The 18,014-nt window shown below is 42.2% G+C and overlaps 1 protein-coding gene across 3 annotated transcripts in view; it reads left to right on the top strand.

The window, feature by feature from the left end:
* Positions 1–12,036: 12,036 nt before the first annotated feature.
* Positions 12,037–18,014, top strand: part of Tnc (tenascin C) — an 85,693-nt gene continuing 79,715 nt past the window's right edge. For all 3 annotated transcript variants that reach the window (XM_055611713.1, XM_055611712.1, XM_055611711.1), the window contains exon 1: positions 12,037–12,200. The gene's annotated coding sequence lies outside the window, so the exon portion shown is untranslated. The remainder of the gene's footprint in view (positions 12,201–18,014) is intronic.

Raw genomic sequence — 18,014 nt, 5'->3', positions numbered from 1 at the left:
AGGAAGAAATGTGTCAGTCCAGATTTCATCTTCTTTCTGGCCTCAATCACTAAACACTGCAAAGCTCCCACATCAACAGACCACTGCAAAACTGAGAGTGAAGGGTACACCTAGCAATTTTTCTACTCTTCTCTGTCTTCTGGCCCACCCCATAAAATTAGCTTAAAGAGTATAATAAAAGAGTAATAAAAATAAAAGCGTAATACAAGAGTATCTAGGAAAACACAGATGTAAATTTATATCACTGAACCACATTTATGTAGAAATGCCATCCTAAATTTCAAAGAAGATTAATATCATCTCTCACAGATAATCTCAGACAATCAGAACACTGACCAATTCTAAAGCCCTGCTGGGCAAAATACAGAAATAATACCTCAGTGATACTGTCCTTAGATTTTCTGTATTGATGTTTTACCAAATTACCCCCAAAGTTTGTGACTTAGCCTGTGGGAATGTATTCTCTTGCAGCTTTGAATTGCAGAGCGTGAAGTGAGTTTAAAGAATGAAATTTCACATGTCAACAGGACTAAAGTCTATCTAGAGATTCCACGAAGAATACCTCATGCCTCTTCTCAGCTTCTGTGGCCACAGTGCCCTATATTCCATGTACGCTTGCCATACTGCATTCATCTCCCTTATAATCAACACCCACCAAACACACCATGACTTCCTCTAATAGGAACACTTGCAATTACAAGTGTTACATCCAGGACAATTTTCCAATCTCAAGATCCTTCACTCTTCTTTAGTTACAAAATACCCTTTGTCACATACAGTAATACTCACAGGAATCATGGATTAAAATGTAGATATCCTCCATCTTCCATTCAGGTTATTAGTCCATTGAATGATGCAACATTCATTCAGGGCACGCCTTTCTCGCCTCATCAGTGTCCTGCATGCCTCTCATCCCTGGAAGCACCCCCACAGACATACAGTGGAGTACTGGGAAGAATTGTTAATTCTTCTCCTTTGAGCATGCTGTCAGCCCTGTGAAATGAATATTTTCACTCTTTTCTTACAGAGATAGAAACGAAATGAGGGGATTTGAAAAGGGCTACCCAGTGCGAAAAGGCAGAGATAAGAGCAATCTAAGTCTGACTCACTTCAGACAGTGAGTGCATTACCAGCTAAAAGCACAGAACGAATAGAGCTGATGTTGATTGTATAAACCAGGATTTCTTTTTTGATTGGCTTATACAACAGGTTGAATCATTTTAGAGTGCCTACTGAAGGAACAGAAAATCCTGTTGGTGTATTTCTTAAACTATTTTATCTACCACACTTCTCCACCCAAATCCCTCCCGATTCCTCAATGCTAGGTAGAAGAAATAGAAAGTTAGAGGGGAAGAGGGGACATTGAAATATTCTTATTTATTCTTATTACTTCCTGCTGATTAGGTTCATCAGGTTCCTTGAAACAAGTCCAATCTTAGTTGTAAGGATAACTCCAGCTTCTTGTCAAACTGCAACAACAGCAATTAGGAGTAAGGAGGGAAGAGGGCAGAGCAGTAGCCGCCTTCCTCCTCCTCCTCCTCCTCCTCCTCCTCCTCCTCCTCCTCCTCCTCCTCCTTCTTTGCACCCTATTCCTCTCTGGGCTCTGGCATTTATTCCCTCTCAAAAGTTCCCAGAATTCCAAATATACACTATCTACAGCTGGCAAAGATTATGTTCCTGCTAGCACATGAGACAATCATAGTTAATGGCTGTGGATAAATTGAAGCAGCCCCATATCCCACACCTGGGATTAAAACAAAAACATATTCACATAACATAAGTGGGTTTTATAAAGAAACTCTCAGAATCCAAGGACTACTCAATCCAAAACCTGGATTTCTCAACAATCTAATTCTGGTGCTGAAGGCCTGGAAGCTCCCTAGAGAGTTGATGGTGATGTGTTCCATGTTGACAGGACAAAGTAGTTGGAGTCTGATAGTCTAATATCAGAGAAGAGTGGTGGCAGCCACACACACATTTCCTCAGAAGAACAAGACACAGACACATATTCACTCTTGCTGCATTCCTACTACTTTTTTCCCCCATCTAGACCCACCAACCCGCTGTGAAATGCCTCCCACATTCAGGACAGGTCTTTATTCCCCAGTCACTGTCTTACCTGTTAATCCTTTCTAAAAGATTAACTTCCCCACACAACATAGAAAACCCCCTCACCAGTCCCCTCAAGATGACAACCAGGCAAACCAGGAAAGTATACTGTTAATATACACTGAACCCACAAAATTTATAAAATTACATTCTTACATTCCTTACAGTGAGTCTCTTCAATGTAATTCAAAGAGTAAAAAGTAATTTGCATGTGGAGAACTCTCTGTGAAACCACAGACTAAGCAACTTTAACCAAGTGAATTGACTTATTTTCTGAGGTAGAAAAAAGTCACTTTACCACAGAGGACTCCCCATGTGAAGGCTGAGACCATGGCAAAGTTATCCAATACAAATCTAAGGGGATATGTATGCCACAAATTCTCTAGCAGAAGGCTGGGCAATGGCATCTTCACCTGTTTTCATTGACATAACAAATGTGAGACTGGGTAACTTAGAAAGGGCATTTACTTTGACTTGTGATTCCACAGGCTGAAAAGTTTAAGAACCAAAATCTGGTACATTTTTTTGCTTCTTGTGAGAGCTTTGTGATACTTCCAACAAGGTAGAAGGCAGGAGCTGAAGAGGTCATAGGTGAGGAGAAAGTGTCTGATTTCTCCCAGTGGCTCACCGATCCCCATGTGAAGAACATAAATCAGTTTATTAATTTTTTAAACCCTGGGGCCCAAACAGCTCTCCTTTGGCCCCACTTTCCAGTGCTGCCACTATACAGTCAAATTTCAACATGAGTTGGAAGGCAGGAATGAAGAAACTGTGTTCAGACCGTTGCAGGTGTGGAAGAGGTACATGTAAAGACTGTTTAGTCAGAATAGGGGCCGGCCTATGGTTCTCCCACAGGAAAGAGAGATTTATAAACCTATATGAGGTTAGTCCACCAAGCTGAGGAAGTCAGGCTGAGGAAGCTTCTATCTCTGAGTTGGCTGAAGTCAGCTGATTCTGAATGGAGGAATAGCCATACATGAGAAACAGAATGTACCTTTAGCAAACAATCAATGAACAGTGACCTTGGTCTTCTTCAGCCTCTGCTGTTGAGGGCAAGCAAAGGGAGTTCTACCTTTCAAAGGCAATTCATACTATTTTTTCCAGACACTAATCTTTCAGAGCAAAATTGAACATCCTTGTAGAAAGAATTTATTTTTATAAGTTCTGTCCTCTGTTATATTGTGTAAGTGTGTGTGTTTGCTTTGCATATCTGTAGTAATAAAGGGGAGCAATTTGTGAAAGCTCTGTGAGAAGAGTGATCCCTACAAATTGGCCAATCAGAGATCTCCGTAGCCTGTCCTAAAGGGAAATATGCAGACTTTATTTTCTTATTAATCTTCCATACTTGAATAAGCACATTTCTAGAATGTAGATCCAAGATTATCTTTTCCAAATACAAATTAAAGATAAAAACAAAAGATAAAGGAAAAGGAAAAGCCTCACAATAGACTGAGTCCCTGGTTTCTAATGGCCAGTATCCCAGAACACAACAATAAAGAGTATAAGCATTTCACAAAGTGTTGATTCTTAAACTATAAGAATAATGTCAAGGAACCTCGATAATTTGTGTTCCATTTTACAACCAAGGAATCTGGGAAAGATGAATAATTCAGTTTGCGCCCCCCCTTCCTGTTCACATAATGGTTTAATTATGATTGGATCTAAGACCATGCTAGATAGCCACATGATTTCAGAATTAGCACAGTCATTTTGCTGCTTCCTGTTGCTCAAGAAGTCAAAGCAACATAACCACATTCTTCTTGCCTTGTAACATGACCATGCTCAGACTCCATGATCACTCAACATGATTCACTTGAGTGGATCATGACCCTGAGAGTGTCTTCTTTACTTTTGGGTGATTGTCAATTAACTATACATAAACACACCACTAATATTGTTAGAAATTTGGTGCTAGAATCTTCTTGGTGGATTTGAATTCTTTCGTTGCCATTTATTACCCATGTACCATAGTATTTCCCTCACATCTCTATTCCTTACAACTCTGATCTGAAATAAGTGGGGTAATAATATAATCAATCCAACAGGCTCATAGTAAAGAACTGAATATTTAGTTCATATAAACAGCCTAAGCAGTACCTACATCATGTTATAGAAATGCTAACTACCATTATCTTTTGATCTACACAGGAGAAATCTAAGAAAAAAAAATAAGGGGAAAAAGAGAAAAATAAATACATTATATTACGCTTCACATGTATCCCATCCAGCTGTGGGAAATCAAGCAAAGAAGCACAATATGTGTTAACTTCAGAGGTGTACATTCCTGTGACCTGTAGCCCAAGATGGATTGACTCACTTGCGCCAATACCACAACCTCGGCTCAGAGCAATGAACATGACCAAACCACCTCCCATCCCTCTCTTTGGGGAATGCAGAATTCTAGATATTCCAGCTGATTCTGGCCAATACTGATCTAGTAAAGAGTGTCTAATTCTCTGTCTCTTCAGATTGCAGATTAAAAAAAAAACTGTCTGAAGTGTTATCAATATAGTACCATGGACTTCAACCCTCTTTTCCCCGTTATTAACCCAAGTAGAGCTAAGAAATACTTCAGAGAGAAGATCGGACTTACACTTTCATAACAGCACAGCTATGACTAAGGGTGCTTCAACTTGAATTTTCACAGGAGGTGAAGGAGTTGAATACATCATTCAGCATCAAGAACCCAGCACAGAGCAACAGTTTGCAGAGATCTTACTCTCTCTCTCACCCCTTTATAGGATCATCACACCAACTCTGGGAGGTACTCAAGGTTTGAGTTTTTATTTGAGTTGCTAAAAACAAAATAATTATGTGAGCTTGAGAAAAGGGACATGTTTTTTTCTTAGATGAGTTATCTTCTGGATATTCTAGCTGAAGGGAACCCAGGACAGACTGTGCCAGCCTATGTCTTTACCACATTTGTTATTATGAAGCCAGTCCATTGATGTGCCAGTCATTTTTGTGGAACCATGAACATGCTTCCTGTGGTCTGGACATGTGCAGTAGGAAAAATGCTGCCTGCCTTCAAAGAGCTGTCACAGAATGGCTGAGAAAATAGACAAGGAAATCAGTGATAATATTCAGGGTTGTAAGTGTCAAGGAAATAATTTGAAAAATAGTTTGGTTGTTTACCTCAAAAATATATGTTTTATTCTGAAAATAATGATACTCAAAATTATTAACAAATGTCAGGACACAGGCATTGGCCATACAAGGGGTGGCATTTATAAACAGTTCTGTCAATAAACAGATATCAAGATGCAGTGTCTGTCATCAGGTCTGTGGTCTAGTAGAGCAAGAGGCAAAGGAGAGACCCTGTGTGTAATGTACTAACCATGAGAAACGGCAGTGTAAATGATGCAAAGGAGGAATGGCAGTGTAAATGAGTGTAAGGGAGGAGTCCTCCTGTCTGGATGCAAGAGCTCTGGAAACATTCTCAGAGGAAACACCACAAAATAAACTTTAAAATACAATTCATCGTGAGAGTAAAACATGGTTCCTTCTAGCAAACTTGACGGGCAAAGGTGCCCAGGCTTCTAAATTATTTCTTTAAATTTCAACTTAAAATATTTGAGCTTCTAATATCTCTAGTAAGAGCACATTTGGTACCAGGACACAAATAACTAGAGGGTGTAAAGGACATTCCCAAAGTCATACAGGAAATAAACCACCCCAAGAACTAGAACTCAATACCAAACAAAGTTCTCCTTGTACTGTTTCAAGCACACAACTGATTTCTTGGTTAATTTTGTACCTGATCTACTCTATTCTGTCAGGCAAGCTCCCACCTGTCTTATCTTTCATTCAGTAACACCTTTGAGGGTTTGGGGATTTTGCATTTTTGATGATTGGTTGGTAGTGTCCTTTGTTGTATGGGAAAGTGAGAAGAGGTGAAAAGAATAATCAATGAAGATGTGTGGACAAGATGGGGAAAGTTGACTCTAAGCAATGACTTTAATTGAATGACTGACACTGTATTTGATCTATGCTCTTTCCAATAGTTTGAGAATAATTCTGGCCACATGGGACTTTGAGATTATTTTGGTGTGCTAAGTGAATCCCAAGCATACCAGGCTAGGGGCAGCAGAAGAGAATATCATCAGCATTGGAAGCCAGACATCCTCACAGGAAGTGATCATTTGACTTCCTTGAGTAAGGCCAATATTCTATTCACGGTCTTGCTCATCGAGGGGAGAAAAATGTACTACATGTACTAGACCATTAAGAAAATGAGAACAATCTCACCTGAGTCAATCCTCCATACTCTTTTTGGCCTCCAACCACAGCCTCCACCAACAACTCATGAATGATAAAAGCAAACAAGCAACAACAAAGCCAGTCCTTGGCAGAAACTGATGTGCAGAGGTGGTGTTTACAAGCCTTCTTTCTGCCCTCTCCTAGGGAAATGATTCTCACAGAGAAGGATATACTCATGCAAAACCAGATGCCAAAAAGTATGATGTCCTTGCCAGATAGAAAGATGAGTGGCTATTAATTTCTATAAGCGTCCTCTACCTTAATACATGGTAGATTTTGGATGCTTGGTTCTGGCTGCAATGACCATGGGCAGCAGCTATGGTGGCCTATGGTTAGTCATTTCTCCTTTCTGAACACCTTTCTTCATGTGTGTGATAAACGTGTTGACATTATAATCCAATGTTCAGCGGAGAGAAAAAGAAAAAGACTAATAAAACACAGTATGTCAAATATTCACCTCCCTCTATTACATCAGATATTTAACAACTACTTTCTGAGTTTCTATAATGTCCAACTCTCTTCTCTAGATACAGGTCAAAAAAAAAAAAAAAAAAAAAAACCCTGATCATAGACCCATAGGATGCCTAGGGTCTAGGAGGGAGATTAAACCCAAGTAAAATTTCACCATGTGAAAGTGATGAATGTGCTAACAGCTGAGATATGTGCACGGAAGCACTTCTGTTGTTCATAATTTGTCTGTTTTTATAACAGTTAGTAGTTTTTTGTCAACTTGACATAAATTTAGACATATTTTTGAGGCGGTTATGTTAATGGAGAAAATGCCTCCATGAGATTGCTCGATAGGCAAATATTTAGGACACTCTCTTTTTTTATTCTATTTTTTCCTCTTTTTTATTATTATTATTTTTTTATTTTTAGGACATTCTCTTAATGACTGATGTGGAAGGTCCCAATACATTGGAGGCTATTAGAAAGCCGGTTACTAAGCACTGATCTATGAGTAAACCAGAATATCATTAGGAATCATTTCATTGACTTTTCTGCCAGTCATGTTTGGTTCTAATCTGGCTCTCCGGGCTGCCCTGACTCTGATTGCCAGACATCAGGTAGTGTCAGGTGTGGGGTCCCACTTGTGGAATGGGCCTCAAGTTAGACTCATTGTTGGCTGGACACGCCCAGGAGTTCATTACCCCAGCACATCTTGCAGGAAGGACAGATTGCGATTGGAAGGTTTGTGGCTAAGTCGATGCCCCAATCCTACTGCTGGCCCTGTCTGATTATAGAAAATCATCAGCTCAGGCTCTGTACCCCACCACTAGGACAGTTCACTAGGGCTACTCTCATAGATTAAAATGAGTTTCCACTGAGCCAAGTTTTGACATCACTTTCCAAATGCCCCCCCAGTTCCAGCTATTTCTCCCAGTACTCTCTCCCTCCATCCCTCCCACCCGTGTCCCATCCTGATCCCTCCAGTTCCCATTCCCACCCAGCCCCAGTTCACCTCCAAAATCTATTCTAGTTCCCCTTCCCAGGGAGATCCATGGTCTCCTGCTTGAGCCCTTCTTATTGCTTAGCATCCCTGGGCCTGTGGATTGTAGCACGATTGTCCTTTACTTAACAGCTAATGTCTACTTATAAATGCATATGTACTTATATACTATGTTTGTTTTTCTGGGTCTGGGTTACCCCACTCAGGATGATCTTTTCTAGTTTCATTCATTTGTCTTCAAATTTCATGATGTCATTGCTTTTAACAGATGGGAATCTCTGGTGTGTAACTGAACCTCACTTTATCTATTTTTCAGTTAAAAGACATATCAGAGAGGCATCATCCAACAACTGATGGGAGGAAATGCAGAGACCCACAGCTAAACACTAGGCAGAACCAGTAGAACCCAACAGAAGAGAGGGAGAAAGGATTGTAGGAACCAGATGGGTACAGGACACCACAAGAACAGAATCAACTAAGCAGGGTCAATAAGGACTCACAGGGACTGAGGCTACACACACAGATCCTGCATGAGTCTGAGCAACGTTCTCTACATATACCTCTGGTTGTGTGGCTTGGTGTTCCTGTGGGACCCTCAACAGTGGACGTGGGGTGTATTTGTTTGCCTGTGCTTGGGACCCTTTTTCTCCTCTCACAACCATTTGCCATCTGGTTCTCCTCCAACTTCACTTTGAAGTTTCCTGCATAGATTTATTTAACTGAAAATGCTTCCAAGCCAAGTGTGGTTCCTCATCCCTTTGACCTCAGCACTCACGAGGCAGAAGCATACAGATATCTGTGAATTATAGATGGTTATGAGCTACCATGTGGTTGCCGGGAATTGAACTCAGGACCTTTGGAAGAACAGCCAGTGCTCTTAACCTCTGAGCCATCTCTCCAGCCCTAATTGGAAGCATTTTTAATTAAATAAATCTATGCAGGAAACTTCAAAGTGAAGTTGGATAAGAACCAGATGGCCAATGGTTGTGAGAGATAGAGATGGGTGAATTAAGTACATTTCAGCACAGGGAAAGGCTCATGTCTTAGAGAGCGAATGATTTACCCAGATCCATTTGCACAGAACAAAGATGGCCATGAAGAATTTCTGCAGAGCAAATGAAAGAGTTTCCTAAGCGAGTAAACAACCTGCAGCAAGAGAGAAAATCTTCATCAGTTATTCATCTCATAGGAAGTAATGTTCACATGTATAAAAATCTTTAAAACCAACAACAACTAAAAGAACAAATTCAATCACCATATGGGCAAAGAAGCTGAACAGACAGTCCCCAGAAGAATAAATAAATAGAAATGAATACATGGAAACTGCTTAGCCACCTTCTCCATCAGGAAAACAAATACACAAACTGCTCTAAGGTTCCATCCTACACCATTCAGAATGGCTGTCCTCAGAAAAAACAAACCCAACAAATACTGGCAAGGGTGTCACATACTGTTAACAGGAATGTGAATTCCAATCATCCAAGAACTATGAAACTCAATGTGGGAAATCTTCAATAAATTGAAACTAGGACTGTCATATAATTCATGTGGTATATAGCCCAAGAGATCAGTCTGCTTACTGTAGAAGTACTAGAATAATGGAATAGCCATGCTGATCATGGAACTATTCACAATCCGTCTAGGTGTCGTAAACAGATGAGAGGATAATAAAAAAGCAATATGTATATCCAGCTGAGTTTTATTCAGCCATAAGGAAGACATATCTATGTCATTTGCAGGAAAATGGATGGAACAGAAGATCACTGCGCTAAAGTGAAATAAGCTAAACTCACAAAAACAAACAGCAGATATTCCTCTCATATATGTAAATTAGAGAGAAAAATAAGTAGAAGGAGGACTACTATGGATATTGGAGGACAAGGGTAGGAAGGCATTAAAGGCTTGAATATCAAATACATTATATGCACCATGGAAATCAACACATTACTTATTATAATTACTACATACAAAAATAAGAATAGTCCAGGGTTACAGAACAAGGTCTAATTCTGGACAGAGTCTTTCTCACTGCAAGGCCAAGATATAACTAGAATTATGGCTTCACAGATTTTTGGAGAAAACTCTTTGTTGGTGGTGAAAGGGTTTCTTGTTCCTGTTTGTTGCTGGGGGTTTTGTATGGTTGGTTCTGTTTATTTGTCTTTAAGAGAAGGTTTCATTCTGTAGCCCAGGCTGGCCTCAGACTCATAGTGATCCTCTTGCTTGAACCTCTCAAATGTCTAGATTCCTAAGAAGGAGGCTTCCCGCCCATCTGAACATTCATTTTTCAAGAAGACTGCAGTAAAGCACTTTCTGAGATGTCATGTGACACATGTCTGTGACTGCTGATGGTCATATTCTCATGGGTTGGGATCACTGGCCATTTCCTGCCTTCCAATGACACATTAAACAATTTGCAGTAGCCATGAATCCATGATTGATTATGGAACACGGAGAATTGTTGGGGGCCATGGATCTGGGGTCTGGAACATTCTTAAAAGAAGCCTTATTAATCACTTTCTTAGCAGATTTTCTTAACTTATTTAAATACCTTGTTCAAATATATGCAGTTACAAATACATCAATTATATATTGTATATAACCTACCTCATGGGACTCATGACATAAATACACTTCTAACACTTTGCTCTCTGAGACAAGGTAACCTGGGTCCACTTAGGAAAGTCTACAGGCATAGAAGCATTTACTCTGCTGGAAAGACAGGCTCGTGCCTCTGAAATATGTTTTGGCTGAAAACAGCCAACATTTAAATCAGCGAAAATGGTTTAAAAGTTCTAATGAGCCATTTTATGATATGACTATTTATGGGCGTTCTTGCTGTCGGGTTGGGGTCACGTCCACAGAGAGCCCTAGCACACTGGAGTTGGTGCTGCCATAGGACAGTCTGATCTTGTTTGGCTTTTATCCGCTGGGGCAATTGAGACCATCTGTTAGGACAAAGGCTGAAGGATGGTATCAACCAGTGAGCGGATAGCTGAAACCTGCATTACGAACTGAGAAGTTTCTCATAAATTACAGAACAAAGAGATGAAGGTTCCGTAGTCCAACAGAGCATCAATGTCTGGACTAATGTGTGACAGTCCCCAACTGAAGCATCATCACTCACTATTTCCGGTCAATAATGTGTCACAGAGACACGAGTTCTAAATGCTTCCCAGGCACAGTCCCTCAGTGACATTAAACTACTCCAAATTGCAAGCTACAAGTACTGTCTCATACAAGCCCCATAGTGCCTCCCATCAGGGTGCCTGTTCCTTCTCTGCCCCTCAAATGCTGTCATGTGCTTTGGAGATGCTCTAACACACCAAGGACCAAAACCAGGGAGGACTCAGAGTTTGGTGTCAATCTTCAACCTCAAAGTTGTTACCTTTTGAAATGTATTACCGCTTTTCTTTAACGAAAAACAAAAGGTCTGCATTCAACACTTAGGGGCTCCAGGAGCTCAGGAGACACCCCAAGAGACCCTGCTAAGTAGAAGGCACTTAGCACTTGGCATAAACAATGTCAAAAAGTGGCTCCTGCAGGACCCTGGGATCTGGATAATGGTTTCTCCAGGCAGCTGGGTATGGCTGGCTCCCACATCAGAAAAGCCCACTCCTCTAAGCGCCTGGTATGGTCCCCACCTGCTGGGAATTAATCAGGTTATCGCCATGCTGGCCAAGTGAAACCTGAACTGCCCAGGGCTTGCTCAGCTCTCGATCTCCTCTTTCCAGGAACTGGGTTCAGCCCTTGGGCTTTCTCTGAGGTGCCACCCCGCAGCTGCTGCCCAGAGCCCAAGGGAGCCCAGGTCTTGTTTCCAGCTTGCTGGAGTCCAGGAGCAGAGCCAGGATCCCGTTCCTTCTTGCTCCTTCTCCCAGGGCTTCTGTTTCACAATTAGAATACTCGTTTGTGAAGCAATGCAAAAATCAAAAGTTGCTAACAACTACCCTGTGGGGGTGGAGGAAGCTGGAATTCTACTTTTTTTTTTTTTCACTATAAATTGTATGCAAATGGTCCGTTAGCTGGCTGAGTGCCTGGAGAGAGTGCGTCTTTCATGAGCTAACCCTGTTCCGCTGGGAGGGCTGTGCCTTTAACTCACCAACTGAAAAAAAAAAAATGGGAAAGGATGTCTGGAGGCGAGGCGTCCCATTACAGAGGCAGGAGCTCCCTATATAAGCCAGCCAAAGCTGGCTGCTCTGGCCACAGCCTGCCTACTGTCACACGCCTCTCCCCGCAGACACACACCCTGGTCTCTGGTGGGCACAAAGACAGTGGCTGGGGAGACACTAGGACTGAGTGCTTGAGAACTCACTCTAGCTTTGACCAGGTACTTCTTCAGGGAGCCGGTACATCCAGCGACCTACATTTCCCTGACCAGGAAAAGGTAAGTCTGTTGATCCCATCACGCAGGGGCTTTCTTATATGTTCTTGGCATTAGTGGTACCGAGTATGTTGTGTCTGTGTAACTACAAGACTTCTGTTTTATTTCCAAGCCCGATAAAAGAGTGTTTTGTTGGGTGTGATCCTATGTGCCCGGTTATTCCCGGCTTGCCCTCCTCTAATCGTGTATTTGGTGTGGATCTGTCAATAGTCACCACTCCGAGGAACTTTTGGTAAAGTTTTTGTCTGTGCCTTTCTTTGGAGGAAATGTAAGACTTTTTTTCTCTTAACCCTTTAAATAGTTGATTCACACCTGTGGATTTTTTCTCCTTTTGAGTGTTAGAAAAGTAGTGTTTGAAAGTGATGTTTGCTCACATCCATGGGGTAGAATGAGAGTATTGTAGTGGGGAGAACACAGTCCTACATCCAAACGGTGGCAGCACTTGACAGTTTTCAGTACCCCCTCAATTTGTTCCTCACAGTGTTGGATCTGTGGAAAGATAAGAGTTGGGATATCAGAGTGAGGAGATGAGATGTAGGCACAGATATGACACTGGTGGGCACGCCTGTGGGCTCTTGAGGGAGGGTGCCAGCCTCCACAGACCTCAGGTGGAGCGTTTGTGTGTTTTGCAGGTTCGGAGCCATCTGAATCCTACATTGTTCAATATTCACATTTCATCCCAGAAACCTCTGGTAACACAATTTCTAGATATAAGAAGCCTGGAGAACTTGGGAAAGAGCACAGAGATTCTCCTATGCCATCTGTGTTACAGGGGGATTAAGAGATCAGGCTTTGACCCCTGAAGTAACTTGGGCATTCCCACTAGTGCCAAGTTAAAAAAAAAGTGTGCCAGGGATATATGTAACCTCTGTGGACCTTAGTTTCTACTTCTTTAAAATGGGGACAACAGCTGCCTTATATGAGTGAATAAGGAATAAAAAGCTCAGATCAGCAACTAGGCAATCACTGTCAGGCCCTAAGCTGCCATTACCCTTGAGGTGAAAAGCACCACTTACCCAGTTTGGGAGTGTTCTGCTTACCTTCCCCCACAGTTTCTGTCTTTTTATCTTGCCCAATCTGAGAGTGTCTGCTAGTCTGGCAGGCATTTTACAAGCAGGAGGGTATGTTGGCACCATTAGAAGAAAAAGGTGGCAGCCTAGGGCTGGATGTGAATGTGTGGAGTTGTGACTCCAGAATGTCCTCAGGCATTTATAGGCTCAAGTGCTTGGCTTTGGAGTGCTGAGCCACTGGTGACTCTTTGGAAATGCTTTGCATCAGAAGACAAGCTGGACAGGGAACTCTTTAAGGATGAACGCCTCTTCTTAATGTGTTTGTGGACCTTTTTTCCTTGCTTTATAGAACTTTCCTGTGTGCACCTTAGAAATGAAAGCCGCCCCCCAACCTCATCGCCTTGTTCTGAGACAGAACAAACTGAATCAGGGCTGGGCAGAGGCTTGCTCAGTCTAAGTAAACTGATGGAAAGTGTTCCTGACATATGAACCATGCCTTTTACAGGACATAAGAAGCAGTGTGTCTTGCCCTTGTACATGCCAAGAAAGTGACCAAATCTGGAGAAAGAAGGGGGAATAGAGTGTGAATATTCTCTAGATTGCACACATGGTGTGAACAGAAGAGAGGACTGGAAAGCGTGTTGTCAGCCGCCCAGCCCCTGCTTTGTTCAAAATACCTAGCTTCATGTTCTTTATCTGTCTCAAGAGGTGACAGTTTCCAGCTGTCAGCTTTGTTATTCATACAAAGAGAGTGAGGAGTTATCTCTCCCAGGGCTCTGTGGCACTCACCTGATATAGATATGGCTGGCTCTTGACCCATGATAAGGGTTCTAAACTCCAACAGCTATGGGAGTAAGGACAGTTCCTCCCCAAAAAAGAGGAAACAGTAATTTTCAAGGCTTCAGGAAGGTTGATTATTTCAGTCAATGTCAGTGACAGCCATAGGCAGCATATAGTTAACCAATGTATAAGCTCTAGGCTCTTGATGCCTCCTTGGCATTGTCACCAAATGACCACAGCACATCTGTGAAGCATTGGTGTATTCTGGGACAGAGACCTATGGTGAAGAGATATTGGGTCCTAAGACTTAAGTGATGGCCAGAGTCTAAGCCCATGTCTTTGTTCAGAGGCTGTGTTCGTTTTCAATGTGTCAGCTTCTTGCATAGCCCTCAGAAGCAAAGCACTTCCTTTCTGACAAAATATGCCCCTCCAGGCATACTGTGGCCACCCATAAATAGAGCAATAGCCTGATCATATAACCAGAATAGGATTTAGAAATGGAATTTAAGCTGACAGAAAAAAAATGCCCCTCTGAATCCTACCTTTTCTAATGTTCGCAATGAACTAAAAGCACTTCTCATCTCTCTTTGCATATTTCCATGAACTTACAAACTAAAGTTCCTGATGAAAAAATATCTCCAGCTTGCACAAAGCACAAAGGCTTTTCCATACTGAGGCTATTTCAGTTTTAAAAGTAGGACTTGAGCTACAAATATTTAGTTGGCTCTCCATATACAATCCCTCTACACAGTCAAACACAGACACAAAATAGCTAACAGTCAGGGCTAACAACATGACACGTGTGATGGGGAAGACTGTCTATGGCATCTCACCTATTTTCTAATACCGTGAATTGTGAATTAACAGCTCCATTTAATAGACGGAAACATTGAGGCTCAAGGAAGCTAAGTAATTCAACCCAGGTCTTCTCATAAAAGAGTCAGAACTGGCTGCAAACCCAAACCTTCTAAGTAAAGCCCCACCGTTTTGTCTCTTGTGCCACACTGCCTCCTGATGTCAGGCTTGGCTAACCATGTGTAAAACCCTATATGGTATCATTTGGGGAACAGCCAAAAGAGTACAAAAGACTCCAGCTGGCATCAGTGCCTCTTGATTTCACAGAGGAGCCCTGCAGCTATCATTTTTCATGATGCACAGAAAGGTTAGCTGGTGGTGGTGCAACCCACTGCCTGGAAACAGAAACATTCCAGTTTCAGCTGAGAGACAGAGGGGGAGGAAGAAAGGGAGACAGAAGATACAGGGGAAGGAGGAAGGGAGAGAGAGGAGAGGGTAGCAGTCATGTCATTCCTAGTGATTTTCACAACAGAAACCTCAGCACACGCTTTCCCAGCCTGTAGAGGCAAGGGCTGTGAATGGGAGAACAGAGCCATCCCTGCATCTTTTAATGCTAGAAGAGCTGGACGTGTGGTTTTAAAGGGGCTTCTAGGGAAATAAAGTAGAGCTATCCTCTAGCCTGTGAAGATAGTCAGAGAGCAGTTACAAGCTCCAAGTTACAGGTTCTGCCAAATCTTCCCGGAGGAAGGTTATTATTCAAACACCTCTCACTGTGGAGAGTTGAGGATCCTCTTGAATCCTATCCCAGACCAGTCTGAACACCTTCAACATGTGGACAACATTAGATAAAGGCCCCTTTCCAAGAAGGAAAGCCCCCTGAAAGTCTGGTGAGACTAGCCTCCTGCAAACTCTGGTTCCTTCCAACACAAAACATGCTGGCTGTTTTGTTTTGTTTTGTTTTGTTTTGTTTTTTTGGAGGAGAGATCACTTCAGACTTACCTGATTCTAACCCTGGTGACCAGACTACTGTTCAGTTATATCCTCAAATCTAATAGTCTTTGCTCTGTTTCCTTTTTCTCTGCCAGTGGTTCCCAACCTAGACCAACAGTTCCCAACCATGGTAATGCTGAGACCCTTTTAATACAGTTCTTCATGTCGTGATGAACCTCAACATAGCATTATTTTTGTTGCAACATCATAACTAAGTTTCTACTGTTATGAATCTTAATGTGAATATCTGTCTTTTGGTGGTTTTAGGCAACCCCTGTGAAAGGGTCCTTCAGCCCACAAAGGGATCACAACCCACATGTTAAAAGACTTTAAGAGCCACCTAGAGTTCAGTGCTCTCATTGCTATCTTTGCTCTACACCATTAAACAAAAGCAAAATGTCCACACTCAAAGGTTGTGAACGGAAAATCCTTTCCATGTGTATTTTCACTCTGTTTGTGAGTGGAAATTTTTAAAAGATTATTTCATTCCAAGAAGTCTCAGATGTTTGAAATTTCCTGAAGTTCACAGGTCCTGAAATGTGGGCACTATAACTCAAATAGCTTTGGCTGGTCCTTCAGCCTTCCTCAAATAGAATGCCAAGAGACAAAGGTGTTTTTCATAAGCCCTGCAAACAGATAGCTTGCTTCAGAATCAGCCAAAGGTCACCTCTTCCCCTAAAGGAAGGAAGGTTTCTGCTAACATCTCTCAGAATGTGTGAAAAATGTTCTTGATGGAGGGATAATTGTGAAACCAACTGCATTAGTTACTTAATTCATTGTCACAGAGACAAAATACCTGTCCTGAAGCAACTTGGGAGGGAAGAGTTTTCTGTGGGTTCCGTCATGGCAGAGCAGGCATGGAAGGGAAGCGGGAGCTGGCGGGTCACACTGCAGCCATGCAGAGCTGGTGCTCACCTCCTTTGCAGGAAGTCTGAAAACCCCAGTCCATGGAACAATGCCACCCATACTTAGGGTGGGGCTCCCCACTTCATCTAGAAAATGACTCATGGACATGCTCAGAGCTTTGTTTCTAGACCAGTTTTCAAATCCTACCAAAGTGATGATCAAAACTAACCAGCAAACTAAATTTTGCCATGTACTCTACCAATGTACCATTTTACCATTGGTTATTATTTCCAAAGTCATTGCCATTTATTCAGATGGTGGGAACCTGGGGTGAACTAATTTCGAGCTTACTCAATATCATGCAGATAGATGATAGGAGGAATCTAGGTCCAAGTCCGGTAATAACCATTAGGGTATGCAGGCCGTGCTGAGCAGCAGGCTTCTGTCACCCTGCTTAGAGACTTCATTATCCCCAGAGTTTACCTGCCTGCTGCAGGCATCAGGCCCTCAGAATGTAAGGTATACGGAGAGCGCTGCTGATCTCAACACAACAGGGGTTGGGTTCTAAAGGCATGGTGTGCGGCTCTTTCACAAGTCTGTCTCATGACTTAGCAAGTTTGTCCGTGTGCAGGACAGACCTTCACAACATGGCACACTCGTGAGTTGATGCACTCATAAAATATTCCGATGCACATCACCTTGCGCACTCCCAGCATGAAAAGCCCGGCAAGGCTGTTCAGGAGTGTAAACCAAGGCCTTTGTTATTTGCATAAGATAGAAACTAAAATCATTTAGAGCTTCTTCGCAGGCCCAGTACCACAAAGTTTGTTTCCCTTGCTGTGCTACGGGAGTCTGAAGAATTGATCCAACTTTCTGGACAGCAAAACAGCTCAGAGTAATGGCTATTTGCTACATAAATATTTAATGTATTTATTGTGTTTTTAATTATTTACATACACATGTGTCTCTGTTGGGGTAGGTGCACAAGAGAAGTTCCCCTGGAGGTCAGAAGAGAGTGTCAGGTCCCTGGATCTGGAGCTGGAGTTGTAGGCAGCTGGGACCATTTCCACTTAGATACTGGGAACTGACTTCAGCTCCTCTGAACAGGCAGCATAAGCCATCTCCTCAGCCTCATATTTACATTTTAAACAAGTAGTTATGTAAAACAGGCCAGGCTTGGATTGATGAGTGAATTATCACCGAGCAGCTTCAGACAAGTCTGTGGATACTGTGCAATGGAAAAGTCGAGCTTTATCACCCAGCATATAACAGGGTTAAGGTAACACTTGGTGAGTTTAAAATAATGAAAGCAACTCAAGACTGGGGGGAGAGCATTATTCAAAATTTTAAGGCTACAGACACAAGGTTGGGGAAGCACAGTGTTAGGGGATCCTGA

This window comes from Psammomys obesus, unplaced genomic scaffold (assembly GCF_907164565.1).
Source record: "Psammomys obesus unplaced genomic scaffold, mPsaObe1.curated_primary_1811, whole genome shotgun sequence".
NCBI lineage: Eukaryota > Metazoa > Chordata > Mammalia > Rodentia > Muridae > Psammomys > Psammomys obesus.
This window is presented reverse-complemented; position numbering and strand designations above follow the sequence as displayed.